Below are 20,558 nucleotides of genomic sequence, written 5' to 3' on the forward strand. Positions count from 1 at the left end.
GGGAGGAATTCATTTTTTTTTTTTTTTTTTTTTTTTTTACATACACAACTAATAAAAATAAATCAATCAAGATACCTACGCATTTTTAATTATAGTTGAGGTCAAAGATGAAGCTGTAGAATAATTTTAGCCCAGTGTTTTTATGCAATTCAAACATTAAAGGAGCTGTATACAACATTCTGAGCATTAATATAGCAGCAAACCACAATTTACTATGTAAAGACATAGTGGTGTAATGCCGTCCTGAGAAGAGAATAAAGACACGCTACCTCTGTGTGTTGTAATCCGAGCTTCGTTGTAGTCTTTGTGGTAGACGGTCCATGCATGCATGTTAGTACATGTAAATCCATGTGTGTGTATGCCACTGGTTAGCTAACTGCCACACTGCGCATAGGGCTGCTACTGCTTTATTGGAACAGCAGCGTCATGAAAGCCCAGCACCACCCTCCATTTTCCCCCCAGGTTAACAATATTAGCTCTGTCAGTACTGTCACCATTGCTAGCGCTGTTAGTGGAGTTAGCATTGTTAGCTGCTAGCCACCGGCGCAGCCATCTCCATGTTGAGAACCATGTGCAGACAATCATGCCCCATACGCTGAATCATAAATATGCTCTGAAAGTCGCATACAGCTCTTTTAAAGAAGTTATAATCAATAATTTTTGTAAACAATTGATCATATTACTTACTAAAGCATGCAAAATGTACAGGTTGAAAATTATAGACAGATATGCAACAAACAACTTCCAACAAAGTCTTTCAAACAAAGAAATACAGTTTTAACTTTAACTTTAATCTAATATTATTCTGTGATTAAAACAGCATTACATTTTGTGAAGAGCGCATTATGACTTGATAAGGACTAAAAGTCCATTCTCATTGAGGGCGAATATCCGTGCAGAAAAATATAAAAGCTGATTTTATGGATTCTTATGGAAGTTTGCACACCGGGGCGGAACTTTCATGCGGTGAAAAAAGTTTCCGCCCAGACTCTGACCCCCGCGGAATTCACTGGCAGAACTACACAGCTGGGCCAATGAAATTGTTTGTTTATAGTCGCGCAGACCCAGGAGAGTCCAAAATCCAGTCAGGCAGGACAGTATGGGAGAAAGGTTGATAAACCTCATTTCACAGCACCCCGTCCTTTTTGATAAAAGACGGGATGATTTTATGAACAATGAATTAAAGGACAACGTCTGGCAGTCCATTGTCCAGCTTGGTGGCTGCGGTGAGAGTGGTAAGCGCTAAAGAATGTTGCATCGAGGCAGTGAGAATGAACTTTAAGAACTCTAAGGCTAGGAATGGGGACTTGACGTGGGACTTGTCAGTCTTGATTTGGGACTTGAGTGCAAAGACTCGAGACTTACTTGAGGCTTGCAAAACAATTACTTGGTCCCACCTCTGCTATATGTACAGTATGTGAAAGGGGGCTGCCTATAATGATGAACTAATGGAGAATTATGACCCAACTCTGCTGTCTCTATCAAAACTTTATAGCAACTCTCAGCTCACTGTTTTTGGTTTACTCTGAACACTGTCATGTTTCCAGTGAAAAAAGTCAACAACTGATTGTACACTGCCTTCCCAGTACCGAACGACAGACAGACAAAGTCAGCGACTAGCTCGTGAACACAGTAGAACATTTAACTAAAAAGCCAAATATATTCAGGTTGGTGCAGACCAAAAACAGAGCTAAAAAGAGAGTGACTTATTGGGCTTACATTTGCCAAGTGGCCAGACACGTGACTCCAAATGAATCCTAATGTTGCTCTGTATATTCTGAATGTATCAAAGGGCAACTGTTTGCTAACATACCAACTTAAAGGTTATAATATCACAATGTTGCGTTTACCGATTGTTTCTGTTGCCCCTAAGTGGCCAAAAATCAGTTACTGCAGGTTTAAAATGTGCACTTTCCCAAAACACTGAGAAAAATTGATGTTTAAGTGGAGTTTTGGTAGGAATTATATGCACGACAGAAATGTCAGTGTCTGTCTGTGATCGAAACCAGACATTGTTTAGGGGATTCCTGACTATACCTCTGAAATTCAACCATGTTTCAAAGCTGACCATATTTCATAGAGAAATCCATGGGTTGGAATACATAATCAATGTAATTTTTGTCTTACTCTGCTATGTGCTCTTCTACCCTCCTCACCCACCCTCTCGTTTACAGTTGAATGCAATCGCTTTATTGGCTCGGGCGTTCCTGTTCTGAGGCGGTGGGGCCTTGCCAGTCGTCGTGGTTACTATAAAAACTAATCATTTCAATTTCCTTGTATCTTATTTCATTCATTTACTTTAATCACAGTCTATGGGAGGCGCCAATGTTTCCCCATGAGTGGCGTCTGCTAAAGAGAGCAGAAATTTAGAGCAAGCCGTTTTCAGCTGGCACTGGGGCAGAGACATCCATACTACTGTATTTAATGACTGCGCTGGAGTTCAAGCGATTAGAGCTCATCTTAGAGGAGCTGCATGTCCTTTTGATCTTCGAATCCTGCAAATGAAGTCAAGGGGAGAGACAGAGACGAATCACCTGCGGTTTTGGAAATCATTTAGAACGGACTGGCTTTCCAAACTGATAGGGGGTGAAAAAGGTTTGATCTTTGTTGGATCTACTGCTTCAGATTCCCTATCTCTCTTTCTCTCTGCAAAGTGTGTGGGGGGTAAAAAAAAAGGAAAGAGAGAGAGTGGCTTGGGTTTCCTAGAAGACTAATACACATGAATTCTTTCAAACTGAAAAAAAAGGAAAACAATGTAAACATGAGGCCAGCAGCATTGTAGACGACTGTGATCACTGAACTGCCTGGCATTGTGGCAGTCTTTGGCCAGTGAAGAATTATGGCCTTCGTCTGCTCCATTAATTAACAGCCATTCAGACAGGAAACCAGAGCCAGCACTCCAGTCCGCTTTCATGTCTCATCCCATTTGCCTGCAGAAACCTAATTTTTCATTATTTACTGTATCACTTCCAGACTGATGATCATCAATATTGTGTAAATGAAGGAAGGGCGAAATCTTTCTGGAAAAGGTTTGAAGTGCATTTTGCTGTAGAAATATTGGCCTGTGGTATGTGTTGTTAGTGAAACCCTCAGTGGGCTGTCACAGCGTGACATTAAAAAGGCGGCCTTGTACAGCCACACGTCCAGGCGTAACAATAATGAACCTCAGGGACTTTGAGAGCGGGAGGAAAGTGGACGCAAGTGTTTTATGATCTGGCAGCGCCGCGGACAAAGCAAATAATCGCCAGACACAGAGGAGCAGGTAGTTTCACTTAACCTCTGCTCAGGGCTGAGCGCCAACTTAACTGGAAGCACATGGCTGCAGAGCACTTAGATGGAAAGGGAAAGAGACAGAGAGAGACTGATTATTCCTATTAACTGACCCACCAATTAAAGATCATTCACAGTGCTGAGGTGTAACACAGAGTCCAACCTAATGACACTGTTATTCCCACAGTAGCTGGTCCTTTGCTGGTTTATACAAGCCTACTGTAGACAGTTACTCAAGTTACCCTGGCCACACAGCAAGTGAAGACTTGAGGAAGTCACAACTCTGGTTGGTGCCTCGGTGTACCTGCATGGTCAAATGGAGCAGAGAGTATACATCTCGTGGACTGTGGTCTGCTGTTTACTGGATGTCTGTGGCCTGTGGCTTTGTCTCCCTCCCATTAGTGTGTTTGGTGTTGTTCGCATGCCGACTGGCCCTACGGTAAATGCTCCTTATCGGTCGGCCACTCTCGTGGGCGCTGCAGCCGCAGAAGCCCCTGAGAGGGTGTAGGATGGATGAGGTGTATACATCAGGGCAAGTGAGAGAAAGTGTCTGTGGAGGGATGCGCGAGCGTATATACATACTATATGTGTGCATGTATGATGATATTGTGTATGCATGCGCATGCTGAAGGGTCAGGCCCGGTGGCAGTGACCATCCATCTCGCAGACCTGGAGCTGCCTGCCACACTGCCCAGGTTAACTTCTCCTCTGGCCAAGCGCCACTATCAGGTTCCCCCATGTGGTTCCACTTAGACCGCCAGGGTCTCCAGCTACAGTCTGCAGACAGCCTCTCAGGCCACAGGCTGGGAGCGGCGAGGGGAAGGCCCCCACTGACTGAATATGCAGCAGGCTCAATAACCCACATCATGGTACACACCTCATTGCTAGCAACTGGTGCCTCATGGCCTTATGGTGCCTGACTGCCCCATAGTGAATGTGTCACTGCCCACTGATCATTACTGGGCTTATGGGCTTACTTTGGATGATAAGAGATGAAAAGACAGGAGATCTGGTTGTTGTTATTATTTATTTGAAGATAAATGTATCAAGAAAATTGATAAAGGCTACAGATGATTTGGATGAAATGCTTCTTTAGCTTTAGTCAGACATAGCAGCAGAATAACAAACTCAGAGGATAAATTTTGTTAGAGTTACGATTTATGAGACTAATTCACATTTGGTGGTGAAATTACAGCTTTCTTTTGACACACCCGTCTCTATATGTTCCCAGCTCTTTCTGCCTCAGCACAGAGTAAAAGCCCTTCCTTCATTCTCAACGTCCCTCCAACCCTCATTGTCCCCCCTCCACCACTTACAGCCGATCACTGTATATTTTTATTGATGAGGCCTGACAGCGCCCCCAATTCCAATATAGCTTAGGACATTTGATACATGCACCCCACCCTTAAAAATAAAAAAAGAAAAGAAAAAATGTACTTCGGTCTCCCTCTCTCAGTCCAAAGACTCCGCTCCATAACAGCAGGCCCTAATTTCTCTTTCCAGTCATGGAATATGATAATTTTCTTATTTGCAAGAAATATCAATTGCTCAAGGCGGACACATAATCATTGGGGAGGAAAGGAGAAGCTACCTGTGTAATGTGCTTAACAGGCTAACCCATTTAGCCGCAGGCGCTGTTTGAAAATGAGAAAGTGCTGATGGTCAAAATCAATTTTCCCTGTGTCCAAATTACTCCCTGCCCGGCTTAGAATTTCACCTAAATGGCCAAACCTTAAAACACTGATACTAATTCTATCATATTAGAGCCTGGTCATATAGTTGAAGTTATTGCTAATGTTATTTTGCTGTATTTATTGATGTAGTGAGATGACTCGAAGGCTGGGGGAGCAGAGAGTTCTGTTACGTCCTTTGTGTTTGTGTGTGCAGATGCATATCAGTACAACTCAGTGCTTTCACTGTACATGCAGCCATTTGGCTTTAACAATGTTGTCAGACGTCTGCCACTCATGGATTCCCAAATATCATATATCATGAGAGAAAAAAAAACTATAAATAGGTTTGTATTTAATTATTATGCAAAACTGAAAGCTTCTTTATCTGTCTCTCTCTCTGAACAACACATAATCATCTTTATTTTTTTTAACAATTGCTTAAAAGGAGTTTATTTGTAAATGGTAAGACATTTCATGCCATTATGTACTAATTACAATGAACAGAAACAACAGCAGGCACATTTGGTTAATGAAGTTACACCTATAGCTGGTTAGCTTAGCTTAGCTTAGCATGAAAGCTGGTAACAGGGAAACAACTAGCCTGGGTCTGTCTAAATGTTACAAAATCCACCTACCGACCCTTCTCAGGCTCGCTAAATTAAAATGGAAACATATAACTTTGCAACTTAAACCCCCACTTGCATTTATAAGTGGTATCATTGTTGGTGTAGATTTTGCAAAGACAATCTGGGGTCCGTTTCACAAAGCAGGTTCAACAGACTCTGAGTCTAATTCTGAACTCTGAGTTGATCTACTCTGAGATAGGAAACCCTGAGTTTCCGGTTCCAGAACAGCTGATTTGAATCAGTTTAATCAACTCGGAGTAGTTTCACCTGGAGTTAAGCGCGTGCACCACAAGTATAAAAAGCCAGCATCAAGGTAAGACCTCGGCATAATCTCATGGGGGTACCTCATTTTGATCACGTTTTACATTGTAAAGTAAATATTAAGTGGCTGTTTGACTGTGCAGTTGTTTTATCCCCAACATAATGCTGTTTTCACACACATAAATGTCTTCTCATCTATATCATGTTCTGTTAAATAATTAAACCTATTTAAACTAACACAGACTTCTACTCAGCCAACAGAAAGAAGGCAGATGCTCGTAAAACGAGCACACTTTTCTGACTGCCCTGCATACAGTTGCCTTACTCAAGTGCTCAGCGTCTCTGACGTTGTACGAAAAACTTCCATTTGCAAAGAAACGCAGCGCAACACACAATATCTGCTGAGATGTGAGAGCATGACTACGATTGGTAATGTTGCAAATGTAAGGACGGATTAGGTTGTGTATGTAGATGATGGACTGTGACGTGAAACGGTATAGCTCAAAAAGATAATTGTGTGGAAATGCTAAAACATCTACGTGTGGTCTGATAACCATCTTCCGACGAATATTTAATTCTCTGCGCAGTAATGCTGCACCTTCATCCACAGGATCGTTATCAAAAGGACATGCCATGTTAGTGAAAAAAGTCGACACCTACTGTGCCTAATGGACTTCTAACATACTGACTCTGATTTTTTTGAAATGACAGACGGCAGAACTAGGCTACGCCAAAACTCGCCTGCTGACTGAATGAATGAGGAAATCAAATGGAGTGTGTGGCTCTGAAAGAGGGCGGAGACAGAGAGAAACTCCAGGTTAGGTTCATAGAGTCTGTTACTACGGTAACTGACTGAGAGCTTAAGTTACCCCTCTCTCTGAAACAGGCTAGAGTTACCCCTCTTTCTCTGGTTTGAGTTACCTCCCTTTTTGAAACGGAAAACTCAGAGTTTCCCTCATTTCAGGGTTAACAGACTCTGAGTTTTCACTAAACCTGCTTTGTGAAACGGACCCCTGATCACTTTCTGTTTGCCTCAGAGTCAAGCAGCTACCAACAACAAAGGACACCGTGCATTTTATTTTCCATAGTTACTTTGATTGCTCTGTCTAGTGACATTTCCGCCCTTTAGATAGTAACGGCAAAGAAATGACATTGACACTCTTTGGTAACTGGAGATGGCTACTGATAGCTACCTGGGAAAACAAAAGCATTATCCTCTTCCTGTTTTGATTGCACAACAGCTGATGCACATCCAGAATTTCGCAGTGAAACCAAGGCTTAGGCCTCTAGGAAACCAATCCAAACACAGATGGTATCATTATTCTATAGCCATTATATTGTGCAAACAACATTTACTTCATAATAATAAGTAAAAGCAAAAAAACATGTCTATGACCACTTTAATAAATTATATCTCGTTTGTTAAATCTATACAGAAACACGTGTTTATGGGCAGAGCCAGCTTCCCCCCGCTTCCAGTCTTTATGCTTCTAGCTTCATATTCAAAGTACAGAAATAAGAGTGGAATTGATCCTTTTAATACTCGGCAAGTAAGTGAATAAGCTTCAACAGTGAGGGTGACCAAGCTTTTCCCTTTGTGGCTTCGATACTCTGGCACAACCTTTCCACAGACATGATACAGCAGTCTGGTCTGTGTTCAAAACAGCTTCTGAAAACCTGCTTCTACAGACTGATGTGTCATTGCTTGCTCTACAAAGGTGCTACAGCATTTAAAGAAACTTTACTCACTGACATGGGTCACTCAATGGATCTCTGCTTCAGTTTTTCCAATAATGAATCCAGCATCCTGACAACTCTTTCCAGGAAAATATTTTTAGACAGTAACGGCTTCTTATGAACTCAATCAAACTGGCCTCTTATATTTTTACATAACTACTTTATAATTACAGGACTTTTTCTTAGAGAGCTAAATTAACTGTGAAACCTTTACCGGCTGTGCCCACCTAGTGTACTTTTACTTCATTTTTTCAACATTATAAATATATAATGATGGTTCCAGGAAAATTCTTGGTAAATTACTAGTTACATATAAACTCCTTTCTTGAAATTATTAGGAAACGGAACCTGGAAATTGAGTGGTTTCCTGATTTTGTCATGCACAGTGTGTGTGGGAGCAAGTAGAAATGTTTCACTGGCAACTCATATATCTTTATATGCACATACAACACCCTGGATTTTCATTTAGACTTGAATCACTGTGAAGTCACCATAACCTGAAGACTTTTTTGAGCCTTGCGAGTCATCTCTGTCGGACTAAAGGGTAAATCAAGTCTGTAAAAGCCTGAACACCTTTTCTACACCTCTTTATTTGAAAAAGTTTCAGTAAAATAAGTTTGAGGGACTTGATTTCAACAACTGAAAGTATATTGCCTTAAAAAGAAATGTTGGAATCCATAAAACCTTAAAGACCTGTGCTGAGACTTGCAATTTGTTTGTGATAAGACTTGCCATGGACTTGCTTGAAAGGAGCTGGGACTTTGCTTGACTTGTCTTCCCCCAAAAAGACTTTAAAAACAGCTCTGGTCAGGACTATAGATCTGTGGATTCAGGGTCAGGTTGGCTTGTGGCCGTGGCTTGTCCACCTGGGCTAGCCACATCATAAACAACAGCTGTGTGTCAAGTCTGCTTCTGTATCAACATCACCACACTGGCCACCGGCTGGAGCCGCACATAGGTATTATATCCATGAGACTTCCTGCTGGAGGACAGTCCTCTAAACACCAAGGCCACTGTCCAGGAAGTCAGGTACCTCACTCTGAAACCAAGACATTAAAGAGGAACAACAGAGGGGAGAGCTACTGACTAGGTGTCTCTATGTGTGTTTGATGTATCCTAGATTTTAAGATGGTTTCAATTTGCTGCTTCATAATAATTGATGGTCTTCTACAAGCCCATGTCCCCTCACACTTTCTCCCTCTGAGCAAATTCCCAGGGCTTGAGATAACATATCTCTAGCAGCTCTGATTTATCTGCTGTGCCCTGTCCCCTGCTCAGAACACAGATCAGCTTAATAACCTTTGTCAGCTCTTTAGGCGTGAAGAAGGTATATTGTAACCATTTGGGCAGAAACGGGCCGGCTTTCCCGATATTGACTCAAACACACTGAGGGGAGAAGGAGGGGAGGCGCGGAATAAAGTGACACTAATGGAACATTGATGACAAAACAAGGCGCGCACAGGGACCACTTTCTAGCGTTTTTAATTCTTAATGCCGTCGCCTCGGATTTCAACATGTCCTGGGCCGAGGCAGCTGCTTGCACCCGGACGGATCTGGCACGAGGATTAGGATTTCTTCGCGAGGAAATGGTCACGTGATTTACTGTTGCTGGAGAGGCGCTACAGGTGCCAGCGCATGAGGAGGGAGGGATAAGATGACCGGGAGCTCGTCTCTTTGGAACCGCACAACGCTCCTCACCCTGCTCCGGAATCAGCTCTATCGTGACTGGGCTGAGAGACTGGAGCGTCACCCTATACTTTGAAAACACACTTTGATGGCAATTAAATATTAATATGGGGAATCATAGCCTGAGAGCTGTATCCACATTACATGGAGCATGCAAATCGCTCCAATCAGTGAGCCAACTGAAATACCATCTGGAGAGCTGTATAAATAAGACTATGGGTATCTTTAATATCATTAATATGGACTAAACCAACTGCGGAGGGAAAAAATAATACAAAACTGGGAAAAAAATACTGTAATTATCATTATTTTGTTTTAATTTGCATGTGAACACGCTGCGGTGTGTGGCTGCTTTGACCTTGTGTGGGTGTGTAACTGAAAAACATTAACAATTAAAAGTAAAAAGCTGATAATGCTATGATAAGAAGCCCTTTTTGTTTTCCTCATTAGACCTAAATGTCAAATTAAAAACCTTTCAAATATGAGAGCTACAAAGAGGAAGGGTGTGGAAATGAGAGAAAATTATCTTTTCACTCTCCTCATCTCTAATCCACACACACAAACACACACATTCAAACACAGTCATCTGCCTTTTCTCTTGGTTTCTCTCTCCCCTCCATAATCAGGCCTGGTTTCCTCCCAATAGGAAAACATCCCTCTTTCCTCCTTGCCTGCGTCTGTCAGCGATTCTGTGTGGGCCTGGACTCAACTCAGCCCGTGGCCAAAAATATCCCCCCATGGCTCCTCTGAATGGGACAGGCCACATAGACCACAGGCACACAGCCCTAAAAATACAGAGAAGCTCAGCCACAGCTCCCTTCGTTCATTCATTAGCACTGAACAGAGTCGGGAGCTAACAGAGGGAAAGAAGCGCAAGGGGCCCAAGAGACAGCAGTGCACACTGGGTGATGCAATGTTGAAACTAACAGTAGGTGTGGAAAAACAATGGCTGTCTACCATGAGACGACTTCAGATCCCATCCACGCCCAAAAAAAAGCTCAGACTTTTTTGCCAAAAGAGCACAACTTCAGATAAGTGCCAGATAAATGCCTTCAGATTTCAGCCTGGAGACAACAACTTCTTCTGGCTGCCATTGAATATCCAGCGTTGGTGGTGGCGTGGGAGAAATTCATTAGAAGTCATAAAGCTGTCTCAGCAGCATGATTGATTGCCCTCCGGCTGGCTCTCACAGATAACCATCGTCTCGTCACATAGTGCCACCCATTATCTCCACAATCTGATGATAGGAGGAGTGAGACATAAGGTGAGGAACTAGCGTGTTTAATTGCAGCAGTATTGTTTAATGAAGACAAGTTATTTGTCTGCATTCCTCTCTTGCTGTTCACTCCGTACACTTGCCCACTGTCTGCGATGCCAACTTGAGCGTTGGGCGGGTTGCTCGATGTGTGGGCACCGTTTCTTACACATTCCGTTCCTCTAACTCGCCAACAGACAGGACAGGCCCAGGCCAAATGACATGATGTGTGTGTGTGTGTGTGTGTGTGTGTGTGTGTGTGTGTGTGTGTATATACAGTATGAGTGGAGGAGTCTATCTGTGTGTTTGAAAATATGAATATGTTTTCATGGAGACTGAGTTTTTATAGATGTCGTCTGTGTTTGAGTGTTTGTAGCAGAGAAAGCATGCTTCATATTTGTGTTTTTTAAGTATGTGTAAGGGGGTGTGTGTGGATATGTCTGAGTGTGTGTGCGCATGTGTAAACAGCTGGCAAGCCTGCCTGTGGTGCTGTGTAAACAGAAGTGAAGGTATTCTGGTTGAGGTTACGAGGTGGGTGGGGGGGTATGCCAGGGCTGAATGAGGCATTTAGTGCTGACAGTTAAAAATACCCTGAGCAGGACGAGCAGTGCTGCCGCTGCAGCTAATGCCGATCCACTGTAGCCGACCTATGCCGCTCGCCCCACACACAAACACACTCTTCACATCGACCGCCCGTTTCAGGCCTGATCTGGGTTGTGGCCTAGCATGCCAAACCTGATGTAAGATAATGGTTAACCAGAGGTATGAGTGCAGGCCTGGGAGTCCTCCCACACATGAAGACGTGTGGGTTCTTTATGGGCATGAACCAAGTCGTTTGATATTCAAAAGTAAACAAGGCCTTATCGTGCAGCCTAATGGCGTAATGTTGTGTGTCTTTCTACACTCAACAATATTAGAGGCAGTGGACAGATTTATGAGTGTGAAGGCAAAGTGTTGATAAAACCTGAGCTCCATAAATCAGGTCACATGTCACATACAAATGTACATGGCTAGGCAGTAATTATAATATACATTGGGAAGGTACACATCCCCCTGATATTCAAATATGCTCAGAATTCCCCCCCGATATACTGTCAAAAAAATATAAAGAAAATAAAAATAACTATGATACGAAAGGCAACCATGCACTGCCATGCATTAAAGATGGAAAACTAGAATGTAATATGAGTGTTATGATGGCAGTATTACATGTTAGTATGTCATTAAAAATGTAATGAGTAATGTAATTTAAAATGCCATAGTATAGTAAGATATAAACTAGAATTACCAGCTCACGTTATGGCTACATCAAGTTGCAGTTACAGTTTACATCCATGTCTGTGAAAACATGGATTCTTGACACACGTCTTCCCTCCAGCAGCACAGAAGATCTATACAATCAGCAGTTTCCAGGTGGACACCCAAGATTAGTGTCACCAATTCAGTGTCCAACCAAATGTCTTCCCTTCTGTTCCTGAGTTCTGATGCTGAGTAATGGTCAGAAAAGTGTTTTTGCAGAACATTACGATGTCACTGTGAAGTTGACCTTTGACCTTTTGGATATAAAATGTCATTGTGTGAAATGTTGTCTTAATTAGCATGAGTTATGGCAGAAAACATGTTTCGTAAGATCACAGTGACCTTGATCTTTGACCACCAATTCAAAAACATAATGTCTCCAGCCAAGGTTGTCTACATCTGTGTGTGCAACCCTCGGTCATATGCTAGCTCCCTAAAATGGCACCCAGTCACCAAAATTTTGAGAACCACTAATATAAGATTTTTGTTATAAAAGGCTTTAAAATGGTCAGTTTAGCTGTTATGTTTTTCAAAATTTCACCTGGGGAGAACCCCCCCATGAGTTGGTTCACAGAGAGTGTTGATTAAAAATGGCCCCTAATTTTAAATAGGTGATTATGGCCCTAATCTATGCAACCCCGAAATTGAAAAATTTAGTTAAAGTTTATCAAACAAATATGACTGAATACATCAGTAAATAACACTGTTAGATGACAAATTAAAATGGAGTAAAATGAATATAAAGCTTTACACTTGAAAGTGAAAAGCTTTTTCATTTATAATTAATTGATAATTTTATTTTTCCCATTTCTAGGGTCCTGGCACACATTCAATCATTTATCTATTTTTTATTTTCACACCACATTTTTTTCCTAATGGTTATACGATAATAAGATGGGCGTGTCCGTATGGGTCCAGGGCAGTAACTGGTCCAGGGTAAGGAAAATTCTTTATATTTCCTTTAATCTACTGATGTCTTAAGTTATATTCTTGACTTCTTAACTTTTTATTTTGTGTATGTTATATTTGACTAAGTTTTGTTTTGTCTGAGGCAAATATACAGAGTTACCTGGAGTTCCCATTGGCTCAGGCCAGGCTGCTTATACATTGGGACTGAAACAACAACTTAATTTCAGTGATTCAATCTGGCCATTAAATCATTTTAGTCAGAGGCAAATGGAGAGCTGTTTGCTGTTTATCAGGCTGAAAGGCTTCCTCTCACTCATTTATTGATAGCATTACAGTAATATAGGTGTTTACGATAGGTGTGGGGCTTATTTAGAGTTAATAAAACATTCTCTTTCCTATGTAATGAAGGATGCTGTTTGACATAAGTGCTTTTTGTTTGTTCTGTTTGGTCTCAAGTGTGAGGAGAGGACCATTAACTTGAGACAAACATTTTTACCAGTGGTTTGTGAAAGCCTTCTCTGAAATGTACGGGAGGAAGGAGGGCACTGATGCATGGTTTCTCGCCGGTCTTCGCTCAATTCCAAGCTGCAGGACAGCGAGTTTAATGAAATTCTCAAGATTAAATCATTATATTTTAAAAGCTGAAGTGATATAAACACAGAAGTACAAGAAGTTTTCTACAAATTTCATGTTGTAACAGCACAAGTTAAAGGAGCTATATGTAAGAAATCTGAAGCAAATAGTCGTAAAATCCTCCTAATATGTCACAGAGACTAAGGAATAATGTTCATATAACATACTGATCTCACCGACAACAATAGTACAGCCAGAATATTCGCATTTTAAAAAAAAATTTACGGTCCGCAAATCATATTTATGTTTTGAATTTGTGTTTTGTCCTGTTGAGCCACCCACCGCCGTCTACCAGTCACGCAGTCAGTAGAGTCTCAGCATCAGTTACAGTTACGACTGAGCTACAGCAGCATGGCAAGCAGCATTAGCAGTGTCCCAGTACATAGCATTAGCAGTCTCCTCAGCTGTATCCCGGCAGCAGCGTTAGCAGCAGAGAAGCCGGACTTGCCCAAACAGTCCACTGGAAAACCGCAGATCAAGGATGCGGTGACGCGGCCCTGCCACGGCAGCCGCCCGTGGGCAAACAAATCAGTCTCCAGCATGCCGCTGTCCAGCAACCTCGAATCTGTAGGGGAGGGGGGGGCGGACAGTATTTTGAATTTGAGTGCAGTAATCGTTTTGGCCACATTCATACATACAGCACCTTTAATGTGAATTTAGGTGAAAAATGTTAGATATTGATGCATAAAGTAGCTTGTGAAAGAATTTCATTTAATTTTGGCTTTACTGGGCAAAAATCCCATAATAACCTTGATCTTACCATAATTCAAGTGGACTGAGAGAAAACTAGACTTCTTGCCTCCTCTTGGCTCTGTATACAGGCTTCTAACCCATGACAGGAGACTTTGGCAAATCACAGGTCATTTCAGAGAGAGGGCATTCCTATTGGCTGTTCTACAAATGCAGATGCATGTGCACATCCTTTTGGTGAAAGCCTGATTCAATGGTTGAGAATCCTGCAAAGAAAATTGCTATTCCAGCACTGGCAACAACTGCCTACACTGCAAAGCAACCCAAAAAAGGAAGATGGACTTATCAAACAAAATGAGAGTCTGACAAGTAACCAAAGAAAAAAAAGAGAGAATGTTGCTAATAGTTTTGCCTTCAAGCACCACAGGCTCATTGCTGGGGCGTTAGGTTCACATTTTTGTAGCTAACGCTAGCAAGAGCCTCGAATTGCGGTGTGTCCTCTGCCTTACTCCCCGCCTCTAAAGACCACCTTGCCTGGAGAAGAGCAGGGAGCAGCTCAGGAGATGAACCCCCAGTCAGCAGCCACAGCAACCTAAGTCTGGCCAGCTCAGACCACAGCTCAGGGGGACCGCACAGCCCCAACTCCCAGATGGATCAGCAAACTTTTGGTTGCTGCCATTACACTGGTTTGACCTGATACTGGGTACAAGCCCGCTGTGACACCAGGTGCTGGGAGGTTTGTGCTGGCAGAATTTGAGTCATTACAGCCAATGACCAATGGTCCCTCTTCTGTGCTGCTGCCCACTCTCCTCCTGTAGAAGCAGTCAACAGTGGCGGGGAGCAAGGTGGAGGGACCGTGAGGTGGCTAACATTAGCTTGCTAATTCTTGTCTCATTTGTGGTCTGATAAACAGAGACAAGGAGGGGCTGAGAGAATGACCTCCGTGAACCTCTACAATGAAATAGGATTAAATAAATCAATGTATGGGAAACACTGGGTTATTATATGAAACCTGTGCATATGCCCCTGGTTGTCTGGTGGGAGGAGCTTAGGACAGCAAGAATGGAGCTGCAGGAGGAGGGTGTATTTTTTAAATTCTGCCTTTTTTTTCTTCTCTACATTCCTGCCCATCCTAGCTGTAAGAGTAGGCATGTAAGTGATTCATATGATTCATCAACATAAAACACAACGGCAAATTCCCAGGGAATTTGAGATTTGGCCAGGTGTGATCAACACTTGCTTGACAAGACGAATATGTTGGTGAAAAACAGCAGGAGCTCTAGTAAAAAAAAGAGACTTGTGTCTTTTTATGGGAGGCTAGTTGGTAGAGGGGATATGGTTGACAAAATATAAAACAGAATGTGTGTTTTTGTGTTAAATTTGATAATGTTCCCCTCGGGTTTCCAGGAGCCCACGGATTGGGGTGAGTGCACAGCGCACGACAGGGCTTCAAAAAGCAGCTATTTAAAAGTCTCGGTTAACAGGACCCTCCAAACAGCCAAACCGCTTCAAACGTCAGCCAAACAAGATCCACATTGTTCAATGGTATGCCCAAAGTGGCCATAACCCAAGCACGGGCCCATAAACAACTTCTAATTGGTTTAATTATCATATAATTTTAAAAATATGTTTTAATATAGGGTCTATCCTTTTATTTACCCAGAGTGAAGTGGAAATAAGACTTGGGCCCAGTAACAAATTCAATATGTTCATTATGTAAACACCTTAAAGAGCTGAGAGAGAGAGGGAAAGAGAGTGAAAGAGTGAATGAGTCAAAATGTAGAGATTAAATAAAAGTGGAGTTTTCACTGAAGTGCTGCACATATGCAAAAAGAGTTCAAACTAAATGTTTGGTGCTTTGCAAGATAACCCAAACACACTGATGGATAGATAGAACAATGTCCAAAACCACTTCTGTCTTTGTTTTTCCAAGAGACCTGACAGATGATGTACAGAGGAAGCCGGGCCGAGTGTTTCACAGCAACGGCTTCCTTCCTGGATGGAAGTTCGAGTGGTGGAGAGGGATAAGAGAGGAGAAAAGGTCAAAATCGACAAAGAGGCTGTTCAGGAGAATTTGTCAGCTCCTCCCTTCAAATTGCCGAGCTGCAGAGGAGAGTAAATAAACTGCCTGCAGACCGCTGACCCCTAATCAATACTCTCTCTTTGGGCCCTAACTGTTGAGTGTTGACGCGCAGAGGGGTAGGACATGCCTCAAACACTGCCCCAGAAATGTGCGAGAACACACTGTACCACAATCACAACACACAGGAATGTTCAGCATATTTACTTTAAAAGCTGCCTTATTGGCAGTCTGATGTGGATTGCCGCGAATGTCTGCTTGGCACAACAACAATGAAAACATGCAAATGAGATGGCAAAACCCAACCTTGGCCCTGTCTGTTCATGTCTAATGAGTTGGGAGCTGTGGTTACAATCAGAACACCTATTACAAAAATACTACATGAGATTAACTACAGTGTGTGGCATGTTTTGTAACGAAGAGCTGCAGGGAAGTAAATTTCACCATAGTGGAGACATGTTTTCAAAAGAACTGAGAACTTGTGTTATTATTTCAGTGATAACTTTAACAGGAGTGATAAAACTTATTGATTATCTGATTATTTGTAAAAATCATTAGTGGCTTGCTTTCAGTGAGCTGAACTTGACAGCTAAAATACTTTGGTTGGACAGCCTTTACATAAAGTGATCTTATATTCCTACTGGATTATACAAATAATATGCAGAACAAATGATTCCCTCTCTGGTCTGGCTATAAAAGTCTGTAAAGTTACTGTTGTTTTTATCATGGATGCCAAAGACTGGAAAAATCACAGTTTGCGGACTTTTTTTTTTTTTTTTACCACTAGTGGTGCCATGGACTAACATTTCCAAGAGCAAGTCCCCGTTTCGTTTGTATCTCTAGTCTCACACACATAGGTGATTTAGTACACACTCCTGCCAGCGGCGTTATTGCTATTTCAGTGATTGGCCAATAATGTTGGTTGTGCGCCAAAAAACACAGCAGCGTGCCAGCAATATGTGGGAAACAAGACTGCTAACTGATGTAAACATGGATGTACAATGTTTGTTTCAAAATATAAATAAGAAACTGTGTTGCAAATGTTTTATGAGTAGGTAAATTTATCTTATTCCATGTCTTTTATTTATCTAAAGGTTGAGTGTGTATGATTTAGGGGGATATATTATTGATATATAAAAATAATATTAATAACTTTTTTATCAGTGTATAATCACATGAAACTAAGAATAATTTTTTTTTTTTTTTTTATGTTCATATAGAGCGGGTCCTCTTCCACAGGGTCCACCATGTTGTTTCTACAGTAGCCCAATGGACAAACCAAACACTGGCTCTAGATAGGGCCCTTCACGTTTTTGCCGTATCGTGTTGGCCAGTGTAGCTCTCCCACACACCTGGCAAACAAGCTTCAGTTGGTTGCAATTTGCTACCTCACCACTAGGTGCCTCTAAATTCTAAACACTAGATCTCTAAATGCATTTGATATATTTGTTTCGCCAAAGGTTTGGTGAGAAACAGCTAACTGTAAGCGGAGGGTACATTTAATCCCATGATTCTTGAACAATTGAGACTTTGAGTAATGTTATCATAGACGCTCTGTGTCATGCATGGTAGGACTTACAATACAGCACTTTTGCAATCTGGTAAAATTCTCTTTACTCATCAAGTCATCAGTCTGACTCCATCATGTTAGTCACTCAGCAATATCTAAAGTTAGTCAAGATTAGCCATTAAACTAATAAGACAGTCATACCAGAGGGGTGTGCAACAAAGCAAGAATAGTGGCTTAATGATGTACGTTGAGCCTGACCCGGTTATGTTCAGAGTTTTGTCCTGAAATCAACTAAAAACCACATTACACACTATAGTCAATGATCAACGACCAATACAGATTCTCAGCTAAGAGAATAGGCACATGTTACAAATGCAAAGTTGTTGAGCTGTAACCTTAAATTAGTAATGCCACCAAACAAAGCTGTGCAATTACAGTAGTGCAAACTGTATTAATTTAAGTTTTTATTTTTCTGCACAGACTCTATAGTATATCAGTAACGCAGAAAATCTAAGCAAAAATACTGTTTTATTTTATTCACATAGTTTTTCTTGCTCTCACTGAACTATTAAATATGTTTGTAATGTTTTCTGGGCCATCTGTCCACACTAGCCTGGTTCCAGACCATAGACCCCGCCCACTCAACTGAGTAGGCTTGCATTACTGGTCTGGCATACTTCAATGGACGGACCAATGAACGCCGGGGGTCTAGCAATTAGCCAATCAGTGCCACGCTGATGTCAAGCTGTACGCCGATGGGTAACTGGTGAGGATAGCAACAATGGCGACCCCTACAGATCCTACAGACCACATTAATGATGCTATCGAGGTATTTTGCCACTACTTACGTTAATGGAGGACCAAATTAAGGAAGCTGCTAAACTGGATTTAACGGCGATGCAGCTGGGCGTGCATGACGATGGAGACATTTTAAACGGGCAATGCTCGCTTGTTTTCGGCACCCCCGAGGCATGGATACTAATGACGTCAGATTCTGGGTGAGTCGTTGATCTCTACTGATTGGTTAGGGAAAAAATCAAATTCCCTCCCCCTTGTAAATCGCCTTCTATGGAAGCCATGTCAGACTGAAGGTTCTGGGAGCTTCAGTCTGACACTCAGGCTATGTCCACACCGCACTTGCTCTAAAATAAGCCTTCTATAAAATGGAAGGTAGCATTAATCATTAATAGTTCACAATATTATTAATCAGTATAACATATACTTGCATATGGGATTCAATATACAATGAACAAAAATATAAACGCAACACTTTTGTTTTTGCTCCCATTTTTCATGAGCTGAACTCAAAGATCTAAAACATTTGCTATACACACAAAAGACCATTTCCCTCAAATATTGTTCACAAATCTGTCTAAATCTGTGTTAGTGAGCACTTCTCCTTTGCCGAGATAATCCATCCCACCTCACAGGTGTGGCATATCAAGATGCTGATTAGACAGCATGAATATTGCACAGGTGTGCCTTAGGCTGGCCACAATAAAAGGCCACTCTGAAATGTGCAGTTTTGCTTTACTGGGGGGGTCTGGGGGGGGGGGGGGGGGGGGGGGGGTCAGAAAACCAGTCAGTATCTGGTGTGACCACCATTTGTCTCATGCAGTGCAACACAGCTCCTTCGCATAGAGTTGATCAGGTTGTTGATTGTGGCCTGTGGAATGTTGGTCCACTCCTCTTCAATGGCTGTGCGAAGTTGCTGGATATTGGCAGGAACTGGAACATGCTGTCGTATACCCAAACATGCTCAATGGGTGACATGTCCGGTACTGAACTGAGATGTTTCAGCTTCCAGGAATTGTGTACAGATCCTTGCAACATGGGGCCGTGCATTATCATGCTGCAACGTGAGGTGATGGTCGTGGATGAATGGCATAACAATGGGCCTCAGGATCTCATCACGGTATCTCTGTGCATTCAAAATGCCATCAATAAAAAGCACCTGTGTTCGTTGTCCATAACATACGCCTGCCCATACCATAACCCCACCGCCACCATGGGCCACTCGATCCACAACATTGACATCAGCAAACCTCTCACCCACACGACGCCACACACGCTGTCTGCCATCTGCCAAACAGTGAAAACCGGGATTCATCCCTGAAGAGAACACCTCTCCAACATACCAGACGCCATCGAATGTGAGCATTTGCCCACTCAAGTCGGTTACGACGACGAACTGCAGTCAGGTCGAGACCCCGATGAGGACGACGAGCATGCAGATGAGCTTCCCTGAGACGGTTTCTGACAGTTTGTGCAGAAATTCTTTGGTTATGCAAACCGATTGTTGCAGCAGCTGTCCAGGTGGCTGGTCTCAGACGATCTTGAAGGTGAACATGCTGGATGTGGAGGTCCTGGGCTGGTGTGGTTACATGTGGTCTGCGGTTGTGAGGCCGGTTGGATGTACTGCCAAATTGTCTGAAACGCCTTTTGAGACGGCTTATGGTAGAGAAATGAACATTCAGTTCACGGGCAACAGCTCTGGTGGACATTCCTGCAGTCAGCATGCCAATTGCACGCTCCCTCAAAACTTGCGACATCTGTGGCATTGTGCTGTGTGATAAAACTGAACATTTTAGAGTGGTCTTTTATTGTGGCCAGCCTAAGGCACACCTGTACAATAATCATGCTGTCTAATCAGCATCTTGATATGCCACACCTGTGAGGTGGGATGGATTATCTCGGCAAAGGAGAAGTGCTCACTAACACAGATTTAGACAGATTTGTGAACAATATTTGAGGGAAATGGTCTTTTGTGTATATAGAAAATGTTTTAGATCTTTGAGTTCAGCTCATGAAAAATGGGAGCAAAAACAAAAGTGTTGCGTTTATATTTTTGTTCCGTGTAATTCCTTCAAACCATACCATCATGTTACCACTTTGACTTGTGTTGGTATGCTTGGTCCTGATTTGCTCA

General features: G+C 42.3%; 1 long non-coding RNA gene across 1 annotated transcript; it reads left to right on the plus strand.

Annotated features, from left to right (window-relative positions):
- Window positions 1-1,098: 1,098 nt before the first annotated feature.
- On the plus strand, window positions 1,099-17,098 carry LOC144467080 (uncharacterized). Its single transcript, XR_013493445.1, has 3 exons — window positions 1,099-1,235; window positions 12,622-12,743; window positions 15,973-17,098. It is a non-coding gene; the product is annotated as an uncharacterized LOC144467080 (long non-coding RNA).
- The last annotated feature ends 3,460 nt before the right edge of the window (window positions 17,099-20,558 follow it).

This window comes from Epinephelus lanceolatus, chromosome 15 (assembly GCF_041903045.1).
Source record: "Epinephelus lanceolatus isolate andai-2023 chromosome 15, ASM4190304v1, whole genome shotgun sequence".
NCBI lineage: Eukaryota > Metazoa > Chordata > Actinopteri > Perciformes > Serranidae > Epinephelus > Epinephelus lanceolatus.